Source organism: Polyodon spathula, chromosome 4, assembly GCF_017654505.1.
Source record: "Polyodon spathula isolate WHYD16114869_AA chromosome 4, ASM1765450v1, whole genome shotgun sequence".
Taxonomy (NCBI): domain Eukaryota; kingdom Metazoa; phylum Chordata; class Actinopteri; order Acipenseriformes; family Polyodontidae; genus Polyodon; species Polyodon spathula.
In genome coordinates, this window is record NC_054537.1 from 78,457,858 (window position 1) to 78,484,637 (window position 26,780).

At 37.1% G+C, this 26,780-nt stretch overlaps 1 long non-coding RNA gene across 2 annotated transcripts in view; it reads left to right on the forward strand.

Moving 5' to 3' along the window:
* The window catches only part of LOC121314904, a 76,763-nt gene that overhangs the window by 27,108 nt on the left and 22,875 nt on the right, over window positions 1-26,780 (forward strand). For both annotated transcript variants that reach the window (XR_005950171.1, XR_005950172.1), the window contains exon 2: window positions 26,299-26,405. This is a non-coding gene — a long non-coding RNA (uncharacterized LOC121314904). The remainder of the gene's footprint in view (window positions 1-26,298; window positions 26,406-26,780) is intronic.

Sequence of the window (26,780 nt, forward strand, 5' to 3'; positions counted from 1 at the left end):
CACTTTGGGGTAACCAAGACCCTGTGACCAACAGTCATACTACTAAGGCTACTGTCGACAGGACCTGGAGGATCACTGCTGCCGATGTGATAACTGCAAAGCCCGCAAGAGTCCCAGCCAGGTCCATGCACCTTTGCAGCAGTTTCCGGTTGGAGCACCCATGGAACAGGTGGGCATGGACGACCTTGGCCCCCTACCTGTGTCTGCCAGTGGCAACCTCTACATGCTGGTGGTGAAGGATTACTTTTACAAATGGCCAGAAGCATGCGCTCTACCAAATCAAGAGGCACACACTTATTGAAGAGTTACTCTCGCACTTCAGAGCCCCCCAAGAGTTGCACTCTGACTAAGGAACTTCGTATCACAGGTGCTCACCGATGTCTGTCGCCGCTTGAGAATCCAGAAGACCAGAACCACTCCCCTTCACCCTGAAAGCGACGGCCTAGTGGAGCATTTTAACCCTTTGTAGTCCATTTATTCAGCGCCTGTCAGGCACATCAGGTCCAATTTATTTTCACACATGCTGTTTATTTTACACATGCTGTTTAATTTTTTTTTTTTTCAGAGCAAAACCTGTTTAAAGGGCATTGCAATGCTAAGCGACATCAGTCGTGCATCTCCAGCCAAGCTGTATTTTTCATATACCTCTTTATAGACATGCATATTGATAAATCCTCTCCTGGTCACTCATTTTATCACCAATAATGCGATCCAAGTCATTATTTTGTTACTATAACATCTCAAAAAGCTCTGCAAATGTCTGTGGTATTCTTTGAGTGCTGAATGCAGAAGCAGCTACCTCCTTTGTTTATGTCTGCTTATCTCTGTGTGGTGCACCCCCCCTTTTTTCGGTCTCACTCGGCTATTGTATGGTTTTCTCGGCTTTATCCAGAGAAAAAACGACTAAAGACCTGTGCTTTACGTCTTTTCGATGATGTCAGATAGGGTCCGACATTGGACTGGAAAGGGAAAATCTTAATATCGGATCTGGTCCTACATTGGACCACAAAGGGTTAACAGGACGCTCCCCTCTCAACTGGCCATCGCCACCACCAATGGGATTGGGACATCCAATTTCCACTGACCCTACTAGTCTACAGAACTGCTGTGCTGAATCAACAGGCAGCACACCGGACCTACTTATACTGGGGAGGGAACTACAGACTGCTGATGGGGCAGCTCTCAGACTCAAGGACTTTATCTCCCGGCCCAAACTGCACTCTCTGCCGGCCCCAGGCCATGGTTAATGTCGAACTCTGCTTTATCTTCAGCTCACAATTAATTTTCTCTCATGAAATCTGCCATCAGAGAGAAAGTTTAAAAACTGCCATCCTGCACATGTGAACACCAAATATTAAGCTTTTAATTGATGAATGCTTCGATCTTGTCATTCATAAAAAGAAAGTTTGTATCATGTCCTTGTAGACTTTTGTTGAGCTCAATGAGCTGATTAAACACATCTGTTAGATAAGCAAGCATTGCAAATCATGGAGAAGTCCAGCATAAGGAAATCATTGTTTCTCCAGAAAAAAAAAAAACAAACATTGCTTCTCACAAATGCATCAAAACCTTCATACGGGAAAGTTGTCGTACTTCAATATGAAACAGTAATTGCTGATGTTCAGAACCTATTACTTTGCAAAGCATGGAAACAAAAGTGCATTAGTTGGTTGAAATTCACCACTTTTACAACCTCATCAAGCACCTTCTGAAGATCGGCAGACATATTTTTAGCAGCTAAAGCTTCATAATGTATTGAACAATGAGTCCCAGTAACACTGTGTGCAACATGCTGAATTCAAGAAACCAGACCGTATTCTTTCCCTTCAAAGCTCTGACACTGTCAGTACATACATCAATGCACCGCTCCCAGTCTAGCCCAGCATCTTTAACTGTCTCAGAAAAAGTGTCATGAATGCTTTCCACAGTAGCTTGACCTGAAATTGGATGACAAATCAACACATCCTCCTGCACGGATCCATCGCAAATGTATCTTACAAAACCTAAGAGCTGTGCAGCCCCTGACGCATCAGTTGATTTATCAAGTTGGATAGTAAAAAAGTCACAGTTTTTCACTTTCATGTAAAGCTGTCCATGAACGTCAGCAGCCTTTTTATGAGTGGGCCGTGCAACCGAATCATTTGAAAGGGGTATATAACTTTTAATTTACATGCGGAATCAGGTCCCAGCATAATGGTTGCCATATCAGCAGCACATGACACTATAGTGATTCAGCAGTGGTGTGGGGCTTACCGGTTTTTGCTATCTTAAAGCCACCATGTAGGACACACAGGAAGCTTTAGTATTCACACTGCTTTCTTGAAAAATGACATCATGTTGTTTTTTTCAGATTCGCTAACTGCCTCTGGAAAAAAACTATTTTTTTGTCCTTCAGGGAAGGTTTCTAAATGACGGCACATTTTTGAAGGCTTTATACTTTCATTTCACCACAAAAAACACACTTTGGTTGCAGGTTAGTCACGAATCCAGCATATTTAAACCACAAACTCAATATATTTTTTAAACATGACTTTCATGCTCACATTCCTTAATGGCCACTTAGAAAGAAGCAGGCTTTTTCAAAAAACGATCCATATTACAATGTAGTTCGCTAATACTGGAACTCATCACTTCGTTTATTATGTTTTCATATGAGACGAACTCTTCTTTGTTTCATTGATTGACTCCTCGCTTTTATTGTTACCAGAATAATCAGTGAGAATTGTCAAGGAAAGGAACACATAATTATCATACCTAATTCTAAAGAGACTCACCGTTCACCCTTCACAGTTTAGCACGTAACCTCCATAAACAATGCTATATCTGTAACTAAGAAACTTCTGGTTACGTAAAGATATAGAAAGAAGGAGAGTAAAGTAATAAGTACTAATTAATAGTAATATAGTAATATAGGGAGGGAGTGCTGTTTTTGAAAGTCGGTATGCATAAAGGTAATTAAAAAAAGGTTACATCTATCAAATTCTTTGAGACAAACATCCCCGTGACCGCCCTGGGGGTCGTGACCTCCAGTTTGAAAACCTCTGGTTTAAACCATTAAAATATCTATGATACACCCAGTTTGATGGCAATTGACAGGGTGATGTTTTAATGCCATTGTGACCATACAACTCTTTTTGCTTGGAAGGTCCTCCTTTGCATTGATTCCACATTCCAGCTTTCTACCTTTCGAATTTTGACATGCCTGGAGATGTCAGCATAAAGATTTGTTTTAAGTTAATATATACCTTATAATGGGAAATTTTGGCCGGTATTAAATTCAGCGGATTTGCTACCTTGGGAGATTTTTTCACTTTGCATGTTCACAACAAAATGGCACAGTTTTGCATTTATACTGTAGCGATATAGGTCAATGCAGGCAGGCGTATCACACAGGGCAAGGCAATCCATGCACAGACGAAGAGCAGGCATGAGGCTGGGACCTCTCGCACTAAAACATAGCGCTGATACCGTTGTATAAAAGAGTCAGCTCCTTTGCAAGGAGCGTATATCAGGCTTATATCTCTGTATGTGTTTACGTCACCTACCAGCCCTGCCACTGTCTACCCCTATGCCTGATACAATACTTTTAAATAATTCCAAAAACATTTAAATAAATGTTTACTTAATTAAATATGTCTGCTAAAACAGTATCTCATTTACAGTAACTCGTTATACCATCTACAATGTAACTGCAGCAACTTGTAGAACAACAAAAAAGGCCTTTTAACCAGTTACGGTATTTATCATTTATATATAGCCCTTAATTTTAAGGTACCGCTAAACTTTTATGATAAGCAATTGCTATACCTCATTTTTAAAACTTAGCTATGGTTCACAACATAACACAGTGGAATGATCACAGTATGATCACAATACTACCATGCAGTAATATAGGAACTTCTTTTTAAGAAAATACAGCAAAGCTTTCCTGTAGCCATACACATTATATTTATTCAATTTATTCGATTTACTGCCATCTTCAAAACCCCATATGCAACCTATATGCATTCCCAAAGATGAGGATTTATTAAAAAAATATATTAAGCTTATTGAAATGAAGGGTCAACTTAATTGTAAAATTTTTTTGTTTAATATAAAATATTCAGAATGCCTGTCAGCATAGTCCTCTGTGTATCTTGACCTTTATCAACCCAACTTAAGCACTTATAGAACAGTACAGTGCTGCAAGGGTTCTGTATTTATTGTTGAATTTATTATTGTTTTTTTGTTTTACAATGTTTGATAATAAATTCCATTTAATGAAATAAGACATAACATACTTCAAGTTAGCAAAGCAGGTAAGTGGAATCTTCGAATATGCATGTTAGAGTGTATCAAAACCCTACTTTATTTGACTAATCAGACTGAAATTCTTTCCACTACAATTGGAAATACTGAGTACAGATCTACCCTTCTTTGTTATTTATGAGAGTCCTAGCTGTGCTCATAATACAGTTTTTATTGTTATAAGGCCTGAGATCTTGGAAGAGGATTCACTTTTTGACAGAATGGAGAGCTTTATTTACTGCTTGTATAATATGTATGCACTGCACAAAATACTACATTATTAAAGAGATTGTAAACGTTCTTGGCTAAAGCAATGAGAACAATGCCTCGCCTGCTGTTACGTCTGCTGGCGTTTTGTGCAGGCCACTTACCTTTTAGCAGAATAGTATTAAATGCTTGTTGAATGCCTCCTGAATGGTGGTCTCACAAGCCTTTTATTAAATGGTTATAGAAATACCTTCAAAGCAGAAGGTGATATTTGATGATCAAAAGCATGAATATAAATGTAAAAATGCTGTCATTCATTCAAGTCATGTAACTTCATCCAACATAACTTAATCATCATTTGGCCATTATAGGATAACATTTTTTTTTTAAATACAGAAATGTTCTTTGCTAGTTTTTCACGTGGAAAATATATCAATCCATTCTAAAGTATTGTGGATATAGATAACAAACTACAGTAAGCTCTTGCTGTACCACTCCCTTCTGTTCTGAATAAAACTGTCAATATACTAGAAAGACTGTCATACAAGCATTTAGTTTTATTGTTTACCATTAAAATATATTTCTCTTCTAAACCATGGGCTTACCAATTATGTAATGGTTCAAGCCCAATGAACAGTTATAGAATGGGTTGGGTATGCCCAAACAATTATGCAATGGGCATTAAACATTAAAAAACCAGAGAGATTGTCAATTTGTGTGCAATAAATGCAATCTCTTTTATTAGCGTTTGCTGGCTGTTCTCAGTTGTTTTCTTTTTATTTCAAATAAATATGGTAAATATTGAACACGCTACTAAATGAATAACTTTGTCAATGATCACAGTTTACACATTTATTTATTTCAAAAAAAAAATTCTAAATATATTTATTCCTCTATGCATTTTTTAAAGCATTTATTTATTTCTACCTAATAAATTATTCCTTTATTTAATTTTTATTTAAACAACAAATTACAATTTATTAGAGATCAGAGATTTAGACAAGGAAGCTACATGCTACTCTTGTGTACAATTCCATTCTATGGCATCAATCAAACAGGAAATAGAGCATTTCTAGAATTGAGCAGAACCTTCATTTTCAGCAAAAGCTGGTCAGGCATGGATGTAAGCTTAAAAAATGAACGTCATGTTGCAAGTTCAAACCACGTTAATTTTTTAAAAAAAAATTATTTCTGCGATATGTGCTGTTTTAAAACATAAATACATGTTTTAATATAAATGTTGTGGATATCAAACTGCATGCGATCCCTGGTTTGTTTTGACGTTGACCAAGGAGTGGAATCATATGATTGGTAGATGTCCAGTTATTTAGCTTTTCTGTTTGCAAAGTCGCTACACACTCTTAAAAAAGTAAGCGGAAGAAGAAGGAGAATTTCAATTTAGTTTGACGACTTTTCTCATTGTGTATAAAAGGTATTTACGGGTTTTTTTTTCACATTTGATGTAAGAAAGTTACAGACTTTTGGTACTGGTACAGATGGTAATTCTAAATTCTTAGTTATGCCACAGCAACATGGTGAAAACAACAAATACTTGGAGATAAATAGAGATTCAAGTTATAAAAACTTGTTTGAAACTACCGTTCCTCTATATATATATATATATATATATATATATATATATATATATATATATATATATATATATATATATATATGTGATATTATGGGGCAAGTTCAGCATGGATGAAGGGGTCTTCGTCTCAGTTCAGCTCCTCCTACAATGGCACAAGGCAACCCCGGCTCAATGGAGGAAGCTGGTAGTCAATGAGGTGCAAAAGCAGGATTGGAGGATCAGGCCTGCAAAGGCCGTTTCCCAGGCTAAGCAGAGAGAATGGATGAGATAGGTGAGTGTGGAACAATGCAAGATCGGCTGGCAAGACCTATCAACAATGGAACAGAGCAGGATCAGTTTCCTCATCAGATCAACATAGGATGTTCTCCCATCAACACCAAACCTAAACATCTGGGTGGGTGAGGATCCCTCATGTCCTTTGTGTTCATCACCTGCAACATTAAGGCACATTTTGAAAGGATGTAAGGTGGGTCTTAGCCAAAGATGGCTTACTTGGTGCCATGACCAGGTGCTGCGACGTTTGGCTTTAGCATTGAAAGACAAGCGTAACCTGACCAATAAGTTGCCACCAGTTCCATCAAAGCATTACACACAAAAGAAAATATTCCTCTGTCCAGGAGAGCAGCCACCAAGAAAAGGACAACTGGAAGCTGTTAGAGACTGGAAAATGCTGGCAGATGTTGGTCAATGGCTTATTTTAACCTTCGACCAGACATTGTGGTCTGGATCAGCACGCCTTGTTCATCTGGTAGAATAACAATGCTATGGGAAGATGCTGTGGATGAGGTGCATGAGAGGAAGAAACGTTGATATGCTCAACAAGCTGCTGAAGCGGAAGAGCGAGGATGGAGAGTCAGAGTTTACCAAGTGGAGGTGGGTTGTCGAGGATTTGTGGCACACTCTACAACCCGGTTTCTCAGAGGGCAGACACATGGCAAATGACATTTAATAGAGAAAAGTGTAAGGTACTGCACGCAGGAAATAAAAATGTACATTATAAATATCATATGGGAGATATTGAAATTGGAGAAGGAATCTATGAAAAAGACCTAGGAGTTTTTGTTGACTCAGAAATGTCTTCATCTAGGCAATGTGGGGAAGCTATAAAAAAGGCTAACACGATGCTCGGATACATTGTGAAAAGTGTTGAATTTAAATCAAGGGAAGTAATGTTAAAACTGTACAATGCACTTGTAAGACCTCATCTTGAATATTGTGTGCAGTTCTGGTCACCTCGCTATAAAAAAGATATTGCTGCTCTAGAAAGAGTGCAAAGAAGAGCGACCAGAATTATTCCGGGCTTAAAAGGCATGTCATATGCAGACAGGCTAAAATAATTGAATCTGTTCAGTCTTGAACAAAGAAGACTACGTGGCGACCTAATTCAAGCATTCAAAATTCTAAAAGGTATTGACAGTGTCGACCCAAGGGACTTTTTCAGCCTGAAAAAAGAAACAAGGACCAGGGGTCACAAATGGAGTTTAGAAAAAGGGGCATTCAGAACAGAAAATAGGAGACACTTTTTTACACAGAGAATTGTGAGGGTCTGGAATCAACTCCCCAGTAATGTTGTTGAAGCTGACACCCTGGGATCCTTCAAGAAGCTGCTTGATGAGATTTTGGGATCAATAAGCTACTAACAACCAAACGAGCAAGATGGGCCGAATGGCCTCCTCTCGTTTGTAAACTTTCTTATGTTCTTATGTTCTAGATGTCGGGTTTAGTGGCCAAAAGTTGCGTCACACAGTGAAGAACTTATCTGAAGCAGCAGAAAGCAGCAGCAATTGGATGTGGTTGAGACGGAAAGATTCTGGCTGGAGACCTCAAGCACAATAGAAAGCAAGCAATGCTGATGTACGGATAAGTAAGCTGGGCTGAGCTGAGTGGGGCATGGAGGGGGGGGTGATGCTGGGGCCCCACAATCACTGTTGAGCCCTCTTGAGGTGTCGTCTGCTAGTCGACGAAACACAGAGGACGGAAGGTGTCCACTTGAAGACCTCAGAGATGTACCCTACTTAGCTCAATCCAGATGGTTGTCATGCTGATGCACTGGAGAGACAGCACTGTGGTTGATCCCCAGAGCCAGCATCGCAGCCGTTGTCTGTGCTGATGCACTGGGGAGGCAAAATAAGCTGATCCATGGAGCTAGCATTACACTTCAGTCATCAACGCCAGGCAGAAGGATATCTATATCATCAAATGTAAAGAAACGCAAATGAATGGATATGCAGATGGATCACATTAGTTTACCATAAAGCTACATCTTAGTTGGTGCTTATCTTTGCGAAGTTTTAATATCTACTCACATGTAATGGAAGTCATTTATAGAGTGCCTTTAGAAAATCTACACCCCCTTGAACTTTTTTCATATTTTGTTGTGTCAGTGCCTCAGAGTTTCATGCATTTAATGATTATTTTTTTCCACCAAAAAAGTTTTTATTAAGAAAATATATATATATTGAAAATCTCCACCCCCCTGAGTTAATACTTGGTGGAAGCACCTTTGGCAGCAATTAAAGCTGTGAGTCTGTTGGGATAGGTCTCTACCAACTTTGCTCACCTAGATTTGACAATATTTGACCATTCTTCTTTACTTCTTTACAAAACCTGTAATTCAGTAATATGGGAGAATTGGTCAGGAGTCTGAATACTTTTGCAAGGCACTGTGTGTATATATATATATATATATATATATATATATATATATATATATATATATATATATATATATATATATATATATATATATATATATATATATATATATATATATATATATATATATATATATATATATACTGTGTATCAGTGTTGTTCAGAGGCAGAGAGAGCTGATTTAAAAAAAAGTCACTGATCTTTAATTGTTGTAACTGCTCTTCATATTCAGAATGCCAGGCCAGGAGAGTCTTAAGTCTTCTTTCTGTTCGCTTATCCCTAGTTTCAGTAGCTACAATACAGTTCTGTTCTTTGGCTTGTATTATATTGTACTCAGTTTCATTGAATTGAATTATGACTGTCCACTTCTGCACAGATATGCCGATTTCTGCACTAATAGAGTGCAAATACCCACTTACGCATAGATCTGATGATTTCTGCACTAATACATTTTGATAATGTACTGTATTAAACCGCACGGATTATCAAAACATGAATTATTGAAACACAGATTAATGGGAGTCTACTGTAATATAAAAAGGATATCTGATGCCAGTGTTAGATTCTTGTGTTCTTTCTCATATATATGTTAAGGTTGAAACCTGGTGGTCTAGCAAGTTAGGATTTGCCAAGGGCTTCTGGGTGAATCCTGAAGTTAATACTTTTTTCTGCACTCGCTCGCATCCATTCAGGCGAATCTAGATTGGCCCAGAACTTGAAAAAGATGATTGGGCGAAACCTGTTTTTTTTTTTAATTTTCACTGTATTTCAGGGCTAGCCCGACTGAGTCTAGTTTCGTCCAATGCTTCAAAATCGATGTTGGGTGAAGCTGGTTTGCTCAGGCTATTAATCTGGGTGAGTCTAGTTTAACCAAAAGCTTCAACATCGACGCTGAGCCAATCTAGTTTTACCTATGCCAATTAATTGGGTGAGTCTAGTTATGCATTTCTACACTCTCCCTGCCAGCTTCAAAGTGCATGAAAGGGTACCTGCCTTGTCTCCACTTTTGACATCGATGTAGCGACTGTGTGCTTGGTTTCCATTTTGGGCTACTTGCAAAGCTGCAGAGCCATAAGGTCAGGGCAACGCTAGGCAGTAGATTTGAAAAGCCTTACATTAAACACATGAAAATCACAGGATGCTCAGAGAGTTAAAATGATTTCTCACTTCCTTACCATTTAAAGGGGCACAGAAAATTATTACATTTATATAAAACCTTACATGCAGGAGCCATTCACTTATAAGAGGCAGAACCTACACTAGGTTATGAGGTGCTTATGACACACATATAATAAACACCATATTTAATAGGATACTGTCAGGAGGTGAGTGGTGTATGGAAATAGTTTATGTCCAAATGTCCAAGAGTGCCAAAACGTCTGTGTTTTTATTAAAGAACACACACCCTATACCAGCAATGGTATAGGAGTTTACAGTCCCCAAATAACAATAAACAAACAATAATTATTCTTCTGCTCCCGTAGCTCCGCCTCAGGCACCGGTGCAGTATTAGTGCAAGTGTGTGTTGTTGTGCTGTGCAGGGGTGAGTGTTCCAGGGGTGTCTTTGGCTCCTAAGTTAATCGTCCTCTGCAACAGAGAAACACAAAAACAAAACAGCAACACCGGCTGAATTAGCATTCAACGTAAGGGGCCGTTCATGTAGCTGTGTCCCCTTTGTACTGCCAAACTCCAAACAGCGGGACCTTGCCCTGTGATCCTGGAGACAGCAGGGCCTCTTCCTGTGGCGCTGGAGACAATGGGACTGGTGGCACTGGCAGCGGCAATGCTGACCTCAGTGCGGGGCACTCTGGCAGTCGAGAATGGCTCCTCCCTCTGTGGCCCTGGAGATGGCAGCTGCTCCTTCCCCTTTGACATGCAGGATGGCAGCTCCTCCATTTATGGCATGCAGGACTACAGCTCCTCCTTTGGAATGGCAACTCTTCCTTCTCTGGCCTTGGCGCAGGCAGCTTCACCTTCTCTGACTTTTGGGATGACCTCAGTTTCTTTGCTCGCCTCCAGGCATGGCCGCTCCTCCCCTCCTCTTTGTCACTTGGGCCAGCAGCAGTTCCTCCTTCTCCTCCTCTTGGAGAGGGCAGTTGATAATAAAGGGCCCTCTCTCCCTGCAGATGATGCACACATATAAAGCTTAGCAAGCACTGAGGTAGACGTTCCAGCCGATCTCCTCATGTGTAGTTGGAGACAGCTCCCCCTTCTTGGACGTTGGAGGTGGAAACCCCTTCACCCTGAAAGGGCAGCACCTTGTTTAGTGCCCAGGCTCTGCACAAGTGGGTCTCCACGGACATGCCTCCATCCTTTTCTCTTTTTCTTTGCTTTTTTTTCTGTTAACCTGCAGTTCCTGGTCTGAGTCTCTAGGGGTGCTATCCTGCTTCTATCACCACATGTGACAGGGTAGCATCAATGGCAAGGCTGTTACAACCAGGAAGGGAGATTTAGACACAGAAGCAGCAAGTTAAGTGAAATTTCACAGGTTTAATGATAAACACCAACACTAAACAAAACACTTTAACAAATAAAAAGGGACAAGGGCCAAAATAAAAGGTCTATACAAAAACTCACACACAATACAAACAGGATAACAGGACAACAACATGAACATGAAACACGGAACACAGAGCACAGCCCTCCTTCTCTAACACCAACATCAATCCTAATCCTTTCTCACTTACACCCGTGATCACCCTAAGTACGCATTTGGCTTATACACATCCCAACATGTTTTTGCAGAGAGGAATTTAACCCCTTCCATGCCACCCAATACTCTGCACACACACACACACATGCACCGACAGGGCTTTCACCCAGCCACATACATGTACATATATAATATATACAACTTTTCCTACATAACCATAACTTTAGAAAATCTGATCCTTTTACAAACTGAGCTAAAATACCAGCACTTCTGGTTAATGATATAAAAATTATCCAGTCAAAATGCTGAGAACAGTACATTTTTTAAATTTGATGCTAAATCTAAAATAGGCTACCCTACTCTCCTGCATTTCCCACTACATATTATAGTATATAAATTCCATATATATTCCAGATATAAATGTGTGTGTGTGTGTGTGTGTGTGTGTGTGTGTGTGTGTGTGTGTGTGTGTATATATATATATATATATATATATATATATATATATATATATATATATATATATATATATATATATATATATATATATAATCACTGTAAACCCCAAAGTCATTCTAAATAAAAACAATCAAGTTACACTAACTTAAAAATCCAAATTTTATTCATAACACTCATCCATTTTAACTTAGCTGAACATTCAAATTGCTTTAGTTGTTCAAACGTAAATGGTTTAAGTAGAATCAGGGGACTATATTCCCATCAGCCCTTGTGGGACTTGTACAATTTATTTTTGGAATAGTTTTTTATTGTGTTGTTGTTTTGTGTGTGTGCAGTTGCACAAGTGTGTTGTGTTTACTTGTCTCTTGTGCCCCCGCCTGCTCCCTTACATGTGTTCTCCTTGTGTTGTGTGTGGCCACCCCCGTTCGGTGGTCACTGCGGATGTGACCTCCCTCCCTTCTCCCTCTGTAAATGCTGCCATACGCGCATAAGCAGAAGTGCTGCATTGGCAGCTAATAAAATAGCTTGTTGATTGCACATTCTGTTGCCTCAGCTAACTTTTTATTGTTTAAATGAAATACAAATTTTAAAATTATCTTGACTATTAAAAAGTAAGTCTAACTCAAATGGATTGAGTTACATGAATATGCATGTGATGAGGTTAGTCAGCCCCAGAGAAAGTTGTCGTAACAAAAACTAAATGAGTAGCTAAATGTAATTATATTAAGGCAATTTTAGTCAATTTTATTTATCATCTATAATTAACAAACCCAGGACTGGAAAACCCAAAAAGCTGTCTAACAAGGGTGAGCAATATTTGAAGATAATATCCTTAAGGAATAGAAAAAAAAGACAAGAGTTGAATTGACAACAGAACTGGCAGAAGGCACAGGTGTCGTTGTCCATCAGATCAACAGTACGAAGGTCACTCTTGAAATCAGGACTTAAAGAATGCATTGCAGTAAGAATACCTCTGTTAAGAAAGGGGAAGAAGACTAAAAGGCTAAAATATGCACAAGAACACAAAGTGGATTATGGAACAATGGTCAAAGGTGCTTTGGACTGTTGATGGATAAACATAAAACATATTGCACTCTCAAAACTAGTGTGTTTAGTTCCATTTCATTCTAATTACAGTTTTGAAGTCAAAAGTATAATTAATTCAAGTACCTCTAGTTTTGTTTGAACACGTTGTAAATTTCTGTATATTATTCATTAGATAACATGAGAAACTCAGTTTTACCATACAAAGCAGAATAATCATACCCACTTTAAAACATAATTTGTACAGCATTACACTTTCCACTCCATTGTCTTTAACACAAGACCTTTATAGCTCATAATTTATATTCTAAGAGTTAGACAATATCACTTTGCTCACGTAAGAAGGTCCAGTAGTATAATACTCAATGTGCTTTCGCACATGGTCTGCAACCTGTTAGATTTACAAAAACAAAACCACAATTAAATAGACAAAAGGAAGGTAGCTCGTTATCCCACACAACAACAGACATACAGACAAACAACCAAACAAGCCAGCGAACAAAAAGCACAGGAGTGCTTTATTTTCTTCACATACTTTATGCCATGATCAAACAATAATTCAATAGTGAGTAAACAAAAACAAACAATCATAATATACAAAAAATCATAATAATTTAAGTGATACTAAATGACAACAATATGGTGAACGTGACAATACAAAGACATTAAAATAACACTGCATGCATGATATGTAGAACTGGAGTTCCTTGTTTTAACATGACAAATGAACAGTGTTTGAAGCATTACCGGTTCAATAAACAATCCGCTTTTTACCTGTTAGCTGTTCAAAGATGAATTAGAGACTTTTACTTTATGACACTGTTATTTGCTAGATTCAGGTTTGTGTCCTAGGGAAAGGGTATTCTGCCCTAAGTTTTCTTGCAAGTGGCTTTTTAAACAGAGTACAAGTCAGTCTGTAAAACTGCTATACAGCAGTTTATCAGCATTCCCAGATAACATGTCAAAGCTGACAAGCCAGCTTATGTTTTTTTACAGTCCTGTCACAGGGGCAGCAAAGAAAATGACATTAGTTTTGTGTAAAGGACCACAACATGGTTATTTAGTGATTGTGTCCACGCACCAATAACTGTTCCCCCACCACATAAACTGTGGTTCTATTCAGGCATTTTATGAAAGAATTCTAGCCATACATAATAAGTGAAGAAATATCACTGCTGCTACTTACATGATTTGACAAACTTTTATTAATTATATAACATTTTAAATGAATCTTATAGATGTAACCGAGTTAATTATTCATTCCAGAATGGTCATGTCATTCTAGAATGTCCATGTCACATAATGTAATAATATTTTCTCTTCAGGAATATTTTATGCAGGGCTGTAGCCAGCCAGGAAAAACCACAGAGGCAACTACATGAACATCCCACCCCACAGAAGAAAAAAAGATATGAGAACATTACAATATGTTGTTTATTTAAATGCAAAAGCTTACTTAACAGGTTTTTTTTTTTTTCTGAATGAGATCCTATTAAATCATTTTGAGTACTTGAGGTTCTAAAGTTGCAGGACATGTGTGGTTTTGTACAGTGCAAATAAAAAGCTGCTTTTTCTTTGCAACATTCAAATTCAATATAAAAGAATATTTGTTGTCGACACTATACGACATGAGTTGTAAGCACATCATAGCCAATGAGGGTTGCAGCTCAAGCTTTTTGCCTGATCAATAGATTTGAGAGGCCGTTTGTCTGTGTTCTTATTTACTCATGATTATGCATTTTACTTTCTATTAATGTGATTGGCCAGCTACAAGGCTCCTTACAAACCACAGCCCAATGAACTTGATCCAACTCAACTACCAGTGTCAATCATGCACTGTCTGAAATAAACCTTGAAGTGTCCCACTTCAAGTTCAAAAGTGAAATGCTTCTAAAAACACCAGAACAGATAGTTAGGGTTTCTGATTTTCCAGTTTTATTTTTGAGTGCTATATGCACACACCGAGGGATGAAATGCATTTTATTTTGCAGCAAACTAAGATGTAAAAGAGCTTAAATGAATAGGTATTAGTATGCCTCAGGTGCCTCACAGCTGGCCTCGATAAATTATTTTCTTTCATTTTTTTCTTCATTTTTTATACTTTTTTGTTCTTTGCCATCAGACAAAGGATAGTTTTGAACAAATACAGTGTTGTTGATACCATTCCTGGGATCAGTTTTCCCTGAAGCCATTAAATTAGCACGTATGTACATGTTTTATATCCCTTTAAAACAAAGACCAACAGGAAAGATCTGTCAGCATTTGTTTAATTCCCTTTAACTACCACTTCACAGCTGTAGAATCAAACTGTCCCTTTGATATGTTCAGGATTTTCTATAATGCCATACTCATAGAAGCAGACAGGCTAATCAAAGCCATTTGCAACTCTTTCAAATTTGTCACTGAAGCAGTTGTATAAATGATGAGATCAATATAGCGGCTGCAGGAATGCATATTCAGAAGCTGCACTAGACAGTGCATATTAACATAATGCATTTTATTAATATCATAGATCAAAACACAATCTTTCTGCATTATATAGAAGTATAAATACTCCAGTAAACATAAATAAAAATCACAAAACTTTGATAGTTTTTGTTTTATTTCCCTTTTTAAAAAACAACCATTTCAGAAATATCATCTCAAGCATTTTGAAACTGGTAAACATTTAATCAGAATATTTATTTTGGGAAGTTGGCATGTGGCAGACAGCGGGGTGGCAAATAACGAGTACAAATAGCACTGTTTTTTTTTTTGGTGACATTTGTTCAGAGAGAATACCTGGCAGTATGTAAGGATGGTATGGGGAGTGCCGAAGATAATTGTATCAGACAAGGGATCCCAATTATCTCCAAAGCTTGGAAGCAAGCTTGCAAGAAATGGGGATTTCAACCCAAGTATATAACCCCATACCATCAACAAGCAAATTGGAATGAACGGATTAACCGGACCATCAAATTCATACTACAACCATATGTGCAACAGGACCACCTCCGTTGGGATGAGGAGCTTCCAAAGTTTGCCCTAGCAGTCACCATACCATCCACAAGCAAACTGAACTGAATGGATGAACCAGACCATCAAATTTATACTACAGTCAACCATATGTGCAACAGGATACAGCCCAGCACAGCTATATCTAGGGAGAGACATTGCCTTACCAAGTAATAGAGCATTAGCCTCAGAAGATGTTCCAGTTGAGAAAGACCCTGATGAATACCAAGAGGAACTGCAAGATAAGTTGAAATAAATTCTAAGAGTTGGCTAAGAAGAACATTCTTAAGTCTCAAGAGAAACAAAAAAGGTACTATGGTGCAAAAAGGAGACCAATCGAGTGTAAAGTTGGAGATGGCTTCCTGCTCAGAGCTCTTCTCATCTCCAGCAAAGCAGACCAGTATACAAATAAGCTTGCACAGAAATGGTAAAAATCAGTACTAACTGAGAAGTGGAGCCGAAAAAGGACACTATGACTTTATCCAAAGGATCAAACTGTGAAAAGTAGCCACGAATGTTTATGTTTTGCAGATATTTTTCCAGGCAGCTCCACATCTGGGTGTTCTAGAAGAAAATAAAGGAGTTGTTCATGAAGGGACATATTGCACACATGTAAATGTGTTTAATTTAATTTTGATAGTTACTGTTATTAACAATTGTTAAGTGAAATTTTGTTGAAAATGGCCAGCGCAGGTGTATTAATGTAACCAGTTTGGTCTCTTGGTAAATGACCATTTGGAATAAGAAGGTGTAGCTATATACCCTTTGCACTTGTCGTAGTTACTTTTTTACTGAGACCAACCCCATTATTGATGTATGACTATCGTGTACAATCCACATTAATGAGGGGTAAGTATTATGCTAGAAAGGCTACGTGGATGAGGTGAATGGGAGACAATGAAGAAAATTGCAGTAGAGAACGGACTGTATACAGTATACTCAGTTTAAGTAAAACTAATACTCTGATAGTATCCAGACTTAATGTGAGAGATTGTCGCTATTAATAGAACAGCATATCTACGTTTACGTTCGCCACAGCCTGGAGCAATATCAGCATTATACTAACCTGGTACTACAACAAATCTGGTTTGTCTCAGAAAATCCATGCTATCAAGCATGAGGTAGGAACACCACTGAACTGTAACTGGACCAGATTAGAGAGGAAACCTTGCTGGCCTCATGTTAAGTTTGACTTGCATTTGAAAATAAACTGTGATTGCATGGATATGCTTCATGGATTTTGCTTCGTTTAAAATAAAATGGGAAAAAAAAATAATATTAAGCCAGATGAACCAATCCATGTGGTTAAAGTCACCAGTTACAACACTTCTTCACACGTGATGCAGGAGCCATTATATTATAAGTTGCAGAAAAAAGAAATTCTCCTTCCAAATTCAAATAACAAATCATTGTATGATATTATTATTTGTTGTGTGAGACTGACGAAAAGCCGGTCTTATAATATATAATCACATGAATGGGGTTAAAATCCCCATTCATAAAAACCTTGTGCAAAAGGTGACCATCTCCCAAATTAATTCAACGTTTATCTGTTTGGCCAACATGCCTTTTTGTTTTTTTAGTTTTGTGTTTGTTTAAATCTTTTATTTTCTATTATTTAATTTAAAAAAGCACTTTTCCAAAACCAGACAAAAATAATAGATGCTCAGTAATCGGATCCCGCTAAGCAGTGAATGGCAAAATAACGCAGAATACATTTCAGTGTAGTTCTCAAACTTAACGGACCGATAATAAAAAAAAAAAAAAAAACAGTTTGCACAGTGGACTGGCTCAGCGAGAAAGGAAATACCCAAATGGCAAAGAACAGTGAATAACCAATATTCACAAGAACCAGACTTTTGCTGTCCGGTCAGTGGTTCTGACCATACACAGTACAAATTCTCTTAAAACCGGATGTCCGGTCCAAAACCGAACAGTTGGCAACCCTACCCCCGCCCAGAGACGAGCATCCTGCTGATAGTTTCCAAATGTTGGCAAGTATGTCTTTTTGCTAAGGGGCAGAAAAGTCTAGGCTTAAAAGGAATTAGCTATTCGATGATCAATCATAAAGATAGCAGAAGTGTAAAGGATGAACAAATTACTTCTGTGCTTTGCAAAGGGCTTTGTTATTTATTTATGTATTTATTTATTTATTTATTTATTTATTGAAAAGGGGATTTTTTAAATTTGTAGTAGCTTAAGTATTTTCTATAACCCTGCTTATAAAATAAATTAACTGTAAAGCACTTTTTAAATTGAAATAATTTGAAACGCTGAATAAATGGTGTCACATAAAAAAAAAAAATAAAAAAAAAAAACATTGAATGGCGTGGTCTCTCATCCCCTCATACTGTACGCTTATTGTTTCCTCTGTGGTCAATGAAACTTGTCAGGGCTACTTCCAACAGATCAGAGATAATAAAGTATTGCTTGGTACAGCCTTTAGTAAAAAGTTGTGTAAGGTTATGTCATAAACAAGATCTTCACTGCTAAAGTCTTGTAAGCATAAGGTACAGCTTCTGGACATGTTTCCAACCCAAAAAGTTTTTGCCCAATTGTTTGTTTTAGACACACACATTCCTATAGTGTGTGGAATGAGCATGGTATGGCTATGCTACGTTACATAAATCATGACAGTGGAGAGCACCAACTTTCTAAGCTGCGTGGAAACCCGGCCACTGTTGAAGGTCAGGGATAATGTCATGGTTTTATACATAAAGCTCAATTATTGAAAAGCAGGTTGATAATGGTTTTGTAACAAAACACTTTTTTCATTTTGTGAAGAGGTACACAAGGGTTCCATTAAAACAAATTATGACATGATTCAAAAAACAAATCACCTCTTTTCTGTATTCAGCTAAATTAGTTAGCATACTCATATGCAGTAGTACAGCATTATGAAAGGCAGATTAAGCAGAGCAGTGCCTTAGTTACTTTCCCATGTGTTTAATATTCTGCATGCATGATATGTAGAACTGGACTTCCTTGTTTTAACATGACAAGTGAACAGTGTTTAAAGCCTTATAGGTTCAAGAAACAAACTGCTTTTGACCTGTTAGCTATTCAAAGATCAATTGGAGAGTTTTACTTTATGACACCATTATTTGCTAGATTCAAATTTGTGTGCTAGGGAAAGGGCATTCTGCCTTAATTTATTTATTTTATTTTTTTTTTTGCAATTGGCTTTTTAAACAGAAGAACAAGTCAGTCTGTAAAACTGCTATACAGCAGTTTATCAGCATTCCCAGATAAAATGTCAAAGCTAACAAGCTAGCTTATGTTTTTTTACAGTCCTGTCACAGGGCCAGCAAAGAACATGACATTAGTTTTGTGAAAAGAACCACAACATGGTTATTTAGTGATTGTGTCCACACGCCAAAAATTGTTCTTCCACCACTTAAACTTAACTTCTATTCAGGTATTTTATGAAGGGATTAATGTGATAAACAATGTGGTTGCCAAACATCTGGATTCTAGCCATACATAATAAGTGAAGAAATACCACTGCTGCTACTTACATGGTTTGACAAACTGTTATTAATTATATAACATTTTTAGTGAATTATAGCCAAGTTAATTGTTCATCCCAGAATGGCAAGATCACATGTTAACATAATCATGTATTTCTCTTCAGGAATTCTGTTGCATATGTTTGTTTGTTTTGTTGGGTTTTTTTTTAACTTTTTGTTCTTTGCCATCAGACAAAGCTACACTAGACAGTGCATATTTACATGCTGCATCTTATGCATATTATAGGTCAACACGGCTTTAAGTATTAATGGTGTTATACCTTTACTACCTTTTTTCTTCTCTGTCAGACTAGATACATTGCAGTCAGTTCAAGTAACTGAGAGTTCAGCTGAAACTAAAATCTGAAGACCCTGTAGCTCTGTTTAGATCAAGGTTGGAGATCCCTGATCTAAACAGTAGCACATCTTTAGAGCACCATCATTTAAACCTTATCTCATGGTTTTACAGACCAAAATGAACTGAAGAGATCAACATGCACTATTGGATGTTCGTTTCTCATAACCTTTTGACCCTTTTTAATACTTAATACAGATGAAGTATTTTTTACAACACTTTTTATATTGATTATAACCCACTGTGTATTACTGCTATACAGTATACTAATGGACTATTGATGCATGGTGTTTATAGAATTATACTATATATTAAAACAATAATGTATTTCATGTACATTTAATGAAGATATCAAAAAAGAAAATGGTACTCAAACTGAGTTTCATTGTACCTTACTAGACAAAGAAAAGGAGACGTGATACTTTGTATTGGACTAACTCAAGAATAATTAATCACAAGCTTTCAAGATCTCACATGTCTCTTCTGATGTCTCTTTTGAGGTCTTGAAAGCTTGTGATTAATTATTGTTTAGCTAGTCCAATAAAAGGCATCACATCTCCTTCTCTTTGTCTATCATTTCTGGACTGATACAGCTAGCATTTCATCTATCATTGTACATTACTGTAGTTTAACACTTTAAAGAACTTGTTTGGGTTCTTGTCATCATCACCATTCTGCCTTTGAGAATTTTGCTGCAGAAGTCTTGGATTGATTCCAAAACTCTGGTTATATCTTATATTTTATCAGAATATATTCTATCTAGCATGATTGCTAAGCAACAATTGATCAGACTAAGGATGGCTGGTGGAACCATATGCGGTGACCTGGATGGTAATGTAAGACAGAGGAAATGCTAAAGTGCCTTAAGAAAAACTGGCAAATAGGAGGGGCTTGTCTGGAAGACATAATGGACAGTCTTAACTGACTGACTATATGACTTACCAAGAACAAATTAAATCAGGAGATAATATGCATAGTGCTGAAGAAATATAGGGTAAAAGAAAGAGGCTCTTGTTTAAAAGAATTACATTTTGGATCACAAACAGCAGACCAGAAGGAAGACCATTTGGTAAAGTCCCTAAGCGGGACCAGTCTTTTTTTTTAAAAAAAGTCTTCTTATTTCATATTCTTTTTCTGGTTTGTCCTACAGCCAAATAACAAAAACAGCAATTGCACAAAGTACTCAGAGTTGGATACTGATAACATTAACAACATGTATGATTGATAGGGTGACCACCCATCCTTAATTGAACGGGACAGTCCCTAAATGTAAAGATCAAGTCCTGGTTCAGGACTAAATGCCTCCAGGGTGGAATTTGTCCCAGATTCTAAGACACAATGCAATCTTACATTCTAGTGTCACATCTAAACCATAGCATATTTGTTTGGAGTAAAGCCCCACCCCTTCTGTATCATGTTGGAATACCTTACACAGACCCAGAATGATTGACACATTGGATAGCCAATCTAAGACATACAATTATATAATCCAACTATCATGTGACTTTTTACACTCACATCACATGTTCCTCGACAGCCTGACACTGATCTGCTTTGGCGACAAACAAAATACAATTTGAAGAATATTAAGTGTTTTCTTTCTTGTTTATGCAAAATGGCTGTTTGTGAAAGTTGAAGTGAAACTGATTCATCTGTAAATGAAGAAGTACCTGTAACAGGGGAGGTCTGTACTGACTGTCTGGCGCACGCTTGGTACTGCAGGACAAGGGCGGCATCCCCATAGGATCAGCCTGTCAGTCATGGCGATGACACGGAGAGGTGGGGAAGAGGGTATGTGGGCTTTCCCTCTCTCTGAGTGGCCGAGAGGCAGGTCTTGGGGGATTGTTCGACCGATAAGTACTGTGCTTGGTTATGCATTTGAAGTGGTCGTGATTGAGAATACACAGAGAAGTCGGCGGAGAAGGATGGTGGTTGGAACGAGTGACCAAAACCAGGCAAGCTCGGCTGAGGAAGACAGCCAGCCTAAAATAAAGCAGTGATTAAAATATATGTTTAAGTACCCATGGGGACGTGTGTAGTGATAGGGGAACCTTGGTCACCCCAGTGCATAGTGCACTGCGAAGCATAGGATGGAGACCTGAGCTGACCGGCATAGTGGCAGTGGGGGCACTGCATAAGCAGCACTTTTATTTTATAGTTTTATTACTGTGTTTTATTTTCCCTTTTTCTTTCATCTTTGGTTTTCATTTTTCTTTTGTCAAAGGTTGTCAAGTATTGTATAGAACCCATAAGTATATTCAACAAGGATAATAATGACATGCAAATGTGTATGTCAAAGATGTATTTATTTGAAACATTTTTCAGGGACAGCACGGCAATACAAAAATTACAAAAATTGTTGAAATCAATCTAGTACACCAAGTACAAAGAAAGGAATTACTCTGTAAAAAGAATTTTTTCACCAAGGTTTCACTATTGCAATTGTATTCACCGTTTTAAGAGCCCCTTTTGTCAATTATAGTACTCCAAAGAACTCGACAAACTGTGTATCTAATAGGTATATCAAATCTGTGCTATAAGAACATGACCAATGTCTCAAATAAAACTGGCACAGACCGTGACTGCAGCAGGATAGCCTACTTATTACCAACATAGTTTTGTTTAAACAAGTTGTAACAGTATTCCAATTTTCTTAGGTAAGTGAAGAAATCTTTTTTATTTTTTTTTTACACAAACTGCACGTGTAATAATCATTTGAAGCTTACTTGTGCAATGTCGTAAATGTAAATCCAATAAAACGTTTTAGTGTTCTTTTTTTTTTTTTTGCTATACATATTTTATTTACCCGGTTGAAAAAATAAAGACCCATCTCTGCTTTTAAATAACCTGTGGTGCATGTTTGTGTTTTAAGCAAAAGACCAGTCATTTCCCAATTCTATTTGGCATCAGCTAAAGTATTTATTTATTTATTTATTTATTTATTTATTTTATACATTAATGTTTTAACAAACTACAGCACCACATCATTTTGAGCAAATAGCTCTTAATACTGTTGTAGTATAATATTGAGAGTATTGTTTTTTTTTTTAAATCATTATTCTGATTGTCTTTATAAAAATAAAAATGTACCAAGTTATTTGGCATAGTAAAAGGTCATTTAAGTCATTTACATTAGTCTTTCTTCTTTTGAACCTTTATTTCATAACTTGCATGATGTACTGTATACCGTGATATTAAGGTTACCACTGTATTTCTTTTTAACAGTTATCATACCGTGCAAATTATATACCGCCCCATCCCTATGTATCCCTGGTCATTTGTTACGTACACCCTGCCTACTCTGATTTGGTTTTCCAACCTGACCATTGGTACTTAACTTAAGTAGAGTAGGACCTTGCTTCTCAGGGAGCTGGAAGTCCATCCCTTGGTTAGTGCCTGTTTGCTCCTCCAGGGTGTCGATCATAGGTGGAGGTGCCTTGAAGGAAAGCGGTATAACACCTTATCATAAACTACAATTAACATCAGTAAATGAAAATATTTCTGCCAAGTATCTTCTGAAACAATTGTCAAACGCCACACGGCCCAGTACATCGTTCCCCTCTCTAGCTAGCAGGTTCCTACGGAAAATTAACCCGTAGTTGCCAGAGCCTGCAGGATGGACAGGTTCCTCCTGTTCCCCCTGCTGGTGGGAGGTGAGCTTTTCAGTGCAAGTATTCTATCTACCCTGTATTGGTTTATTGTAAATAATAATAATAATAATAAACAAAAGATTTAAACGAAACACACGACTGAAAATAAAGGGCGCATTGGCAAAGTAAATAGACAGACAAACAAACAAACAAAGTGGACGAACCCAAAAGTATCGTGTGAGTCCTTTCGCACGAGTAGCATTTGTTTATATATAAATTACTCTCCTGTCTCTCACCCATTCTCCACTTCTCGAACACACAACCCCGAGTGCGTGAAAACATGCAGCTTTTATGCAGCTGTACTGAGACTCGATTGCTAATCAATCATTCAATTGATCATCAATCATTCAACTTTTATGAATTAATAAAAGGGCAATTCCCCGTGCTCACATTATTTTACCTGCACATGAAGTGCTGTGCAATCATCCTGCCTAAATACAAATATACATTTTAAATACTTGTGCTCGTAACCCATATTTATATCCCATGTATTTTATACATAAACACCAACATTAACACACTACAGACAACAAAAACACTAATAAACATAAAGGGGCGGGACACCTCGCCACAGTAACAAACACATTTTTTTTATGTGAAAAACAAATTGTGTTGATATGAATGACACTTTCATTGAACATACATACTTTTGCACACCTAAATGTAATGTGCATATATACAATTGTAGTCAAAAGTTTCCATACCCCAATGGAAATTTATAATTTCTAGAAATGTCTCAAACAAATAATTTAGGAAAAATCTTCTGTAGCCAAAGTTTTGCTTTTGTTGTATGAGAAGAAAAAAGCTACAAGAAATTGATTTCTACAATTATTTATTTCAGCTTTTTTTCCCGAAAAACTCAGAAAATGCAAATTCAAAAGTATTCATACCCTGACAAGGAAAAATTAAATTAACAGCTAGTTGAGGTACCTTTAGCATATTTGTCAGTGAACTTTTGGCATGATTCTTCAGTGATTTTTGACCATTATTCAATGCAGAATTATTACAGTTCATTCAAATTCTGAGGACTTCTTTTGTGCACAGCCTTCTTCAACTCATACCAAAGATGCTCAATTGGATTTAGATTGGGACTGTTTAGTAGAAACAATTTGGGCAACCTTAACCCCCACTGCTTTTACAGTTGTGCCTGTTTGCTTGGTGCTGGCCAAGGTTGCCCCAATTGTTTTGTCTAACTTAGATTGTGTTTTTGATACCTAAATGCTTTTAAATCATGATGAATTAACATGGCTGAATTCAAAAGTAATAACTTCATAACAGAGCAAGTGCATAAGATATTCAGGTGTTATTCCTGTGATGTTCAGTCAGAATTCATCATGAATTTGAGGCAATATTTTCAAGTGCTACCCATTTAGTGTACATGGGCATAACCTTTATGTTATGTATGTATAGTATTTGAACTTAAATACAGAAAATTCAGAAATACAGCATCAGTTAGAAACTCCTTCAATAACATTGACTGTTAGCTTTAGAGCCACCATGTACAACCAGGACAGCATTTATTTGACACCTCAATTTTGGTGGGAAGTTTTGGCTGAAAATATGCAGTCAGTATCAGGATTTTGTTCATACAGAAGAACCTGCCAACCAAATGCTTACTATTGACCTTCAATAGAAGTCTGTCAGATGTGCTTTCCTGTCCATCAGACTTGAAAATGTCTTGTAAACAGTATATTCAGCTTTGACAAACATCAGAATCCCATTACAATCAATTTGCCACGTGAATCCATTTACACAAAACTGTGCTACATAACTCCTTCAGTTACTATTATTATTCCTCAGAATTTAGAATATATATTAATATATATTATATATATATATATATATATATATATAATATATATATATATATATGCAGTCATCTGTCAATGTGTACATGAATGCTTCTTAAATAATATTACATTTTTGGGGGGAATATAATGCCAGTAAAGAATACAATTGCTTAAACATCACCATTTAAGATGGATGGGTTTTACAGTATTACATGTCTTCTTATATACAAAAGGTTCAGTTCATCATATCTATGGTAGAGACCCACACAGTTTTGCCAGCTACCTCAGTTTTCTGCCACAATATGTGCTGATATCATTGCAAAGCTATCAACAAACAACCAGCTCAGCAAATCATTTCTAAATGGAAAAAATCACTGTGTATAGCGAATAGTTAAACTGTAAAATTGGATGTGGAAGTGGAAGCAGTACCTAACTGTTCTCACTTGATTATCCTTATTCAAAAAATGATTAAACATAATTATATCTAACATTTACACTGATATCAAGGTGTTAATGGTTCACCATACAAATATAAAAAGTAATTAATAAGTAACATTTTATTTAGGGAAGTTCAATTGATTCCTGTATATCGAGGACTGCATTTACCCTCTCAGCCACTCCTCCCTCTCTCATCGGCTCATGCACATTCCTTTGAACACTGAAACAACATCTTACATGCAGTCAATTCTTCATGCTTCTTATGCCCTTAATGGCCTTCCTTCTCTCACTGTTCATGGTGTCATACTTATAGATGCTTAGCAACAGTACATAAATTAAGTTAAAAGTTGCCATTAGATGGTGCTCTGAGTAAAGTAGAATACATAGCTCTTTCACTGCTGCTAAATCCAGTTTTGTTTTTCTTTCCATCAAAGCAATAAAGTCAAATTAATTCAAAATTCACAGCTAAATTATGAAACCCAATTTACTTTGCAATAATAAATTAGTCATTTGAACTGTAATACGTCTTTGCTCACCAACGGATGCATAAGATGAATACAGCTTTTTTATACTGCTATGAATGTATTTATTGACTACCCAACACATAAAGTGCAAACCTTATCCTCACACATTTATGTGCTTCCCATGTTTTTTTTATAAAAGGGCCTGTGAACTGGATGACTAGTGGTGAGGTCACACCAGGAAATGAATGGCGACGGCGAGCAGGCAACCCCAATTCAGTTTGCATTTTTTAATGGACAAGATGTAAGGTACAGTAGCCTACTTTTTGAGTTTATAACCATTCTTTGAAGCCCCCCCTGGCTTTTTAAAATATATTAACCCATAGTATTTCTGACTCATTTGATGTTGCAGCTATTTTATATAATTATAATTGTTCTCCTTACTGTATATCCATGAAGAGATTATTTGGAGGGACATGCTAGACATAAGTAACATTTCTTTAGCATGCATAATTTCTGACCATGCTTTATTTTTATGACCACTTTTATTAACTGTTTATAAACTGTAAACAAGTCTACTAACACACTAATATCTTGTTCTTTCCTGTCAGACGGTTGATAGCAAATCATTACCTACTACAAACATTTAAAAAAATGATTAGGGTCCTATGGTAGGGAAACCCT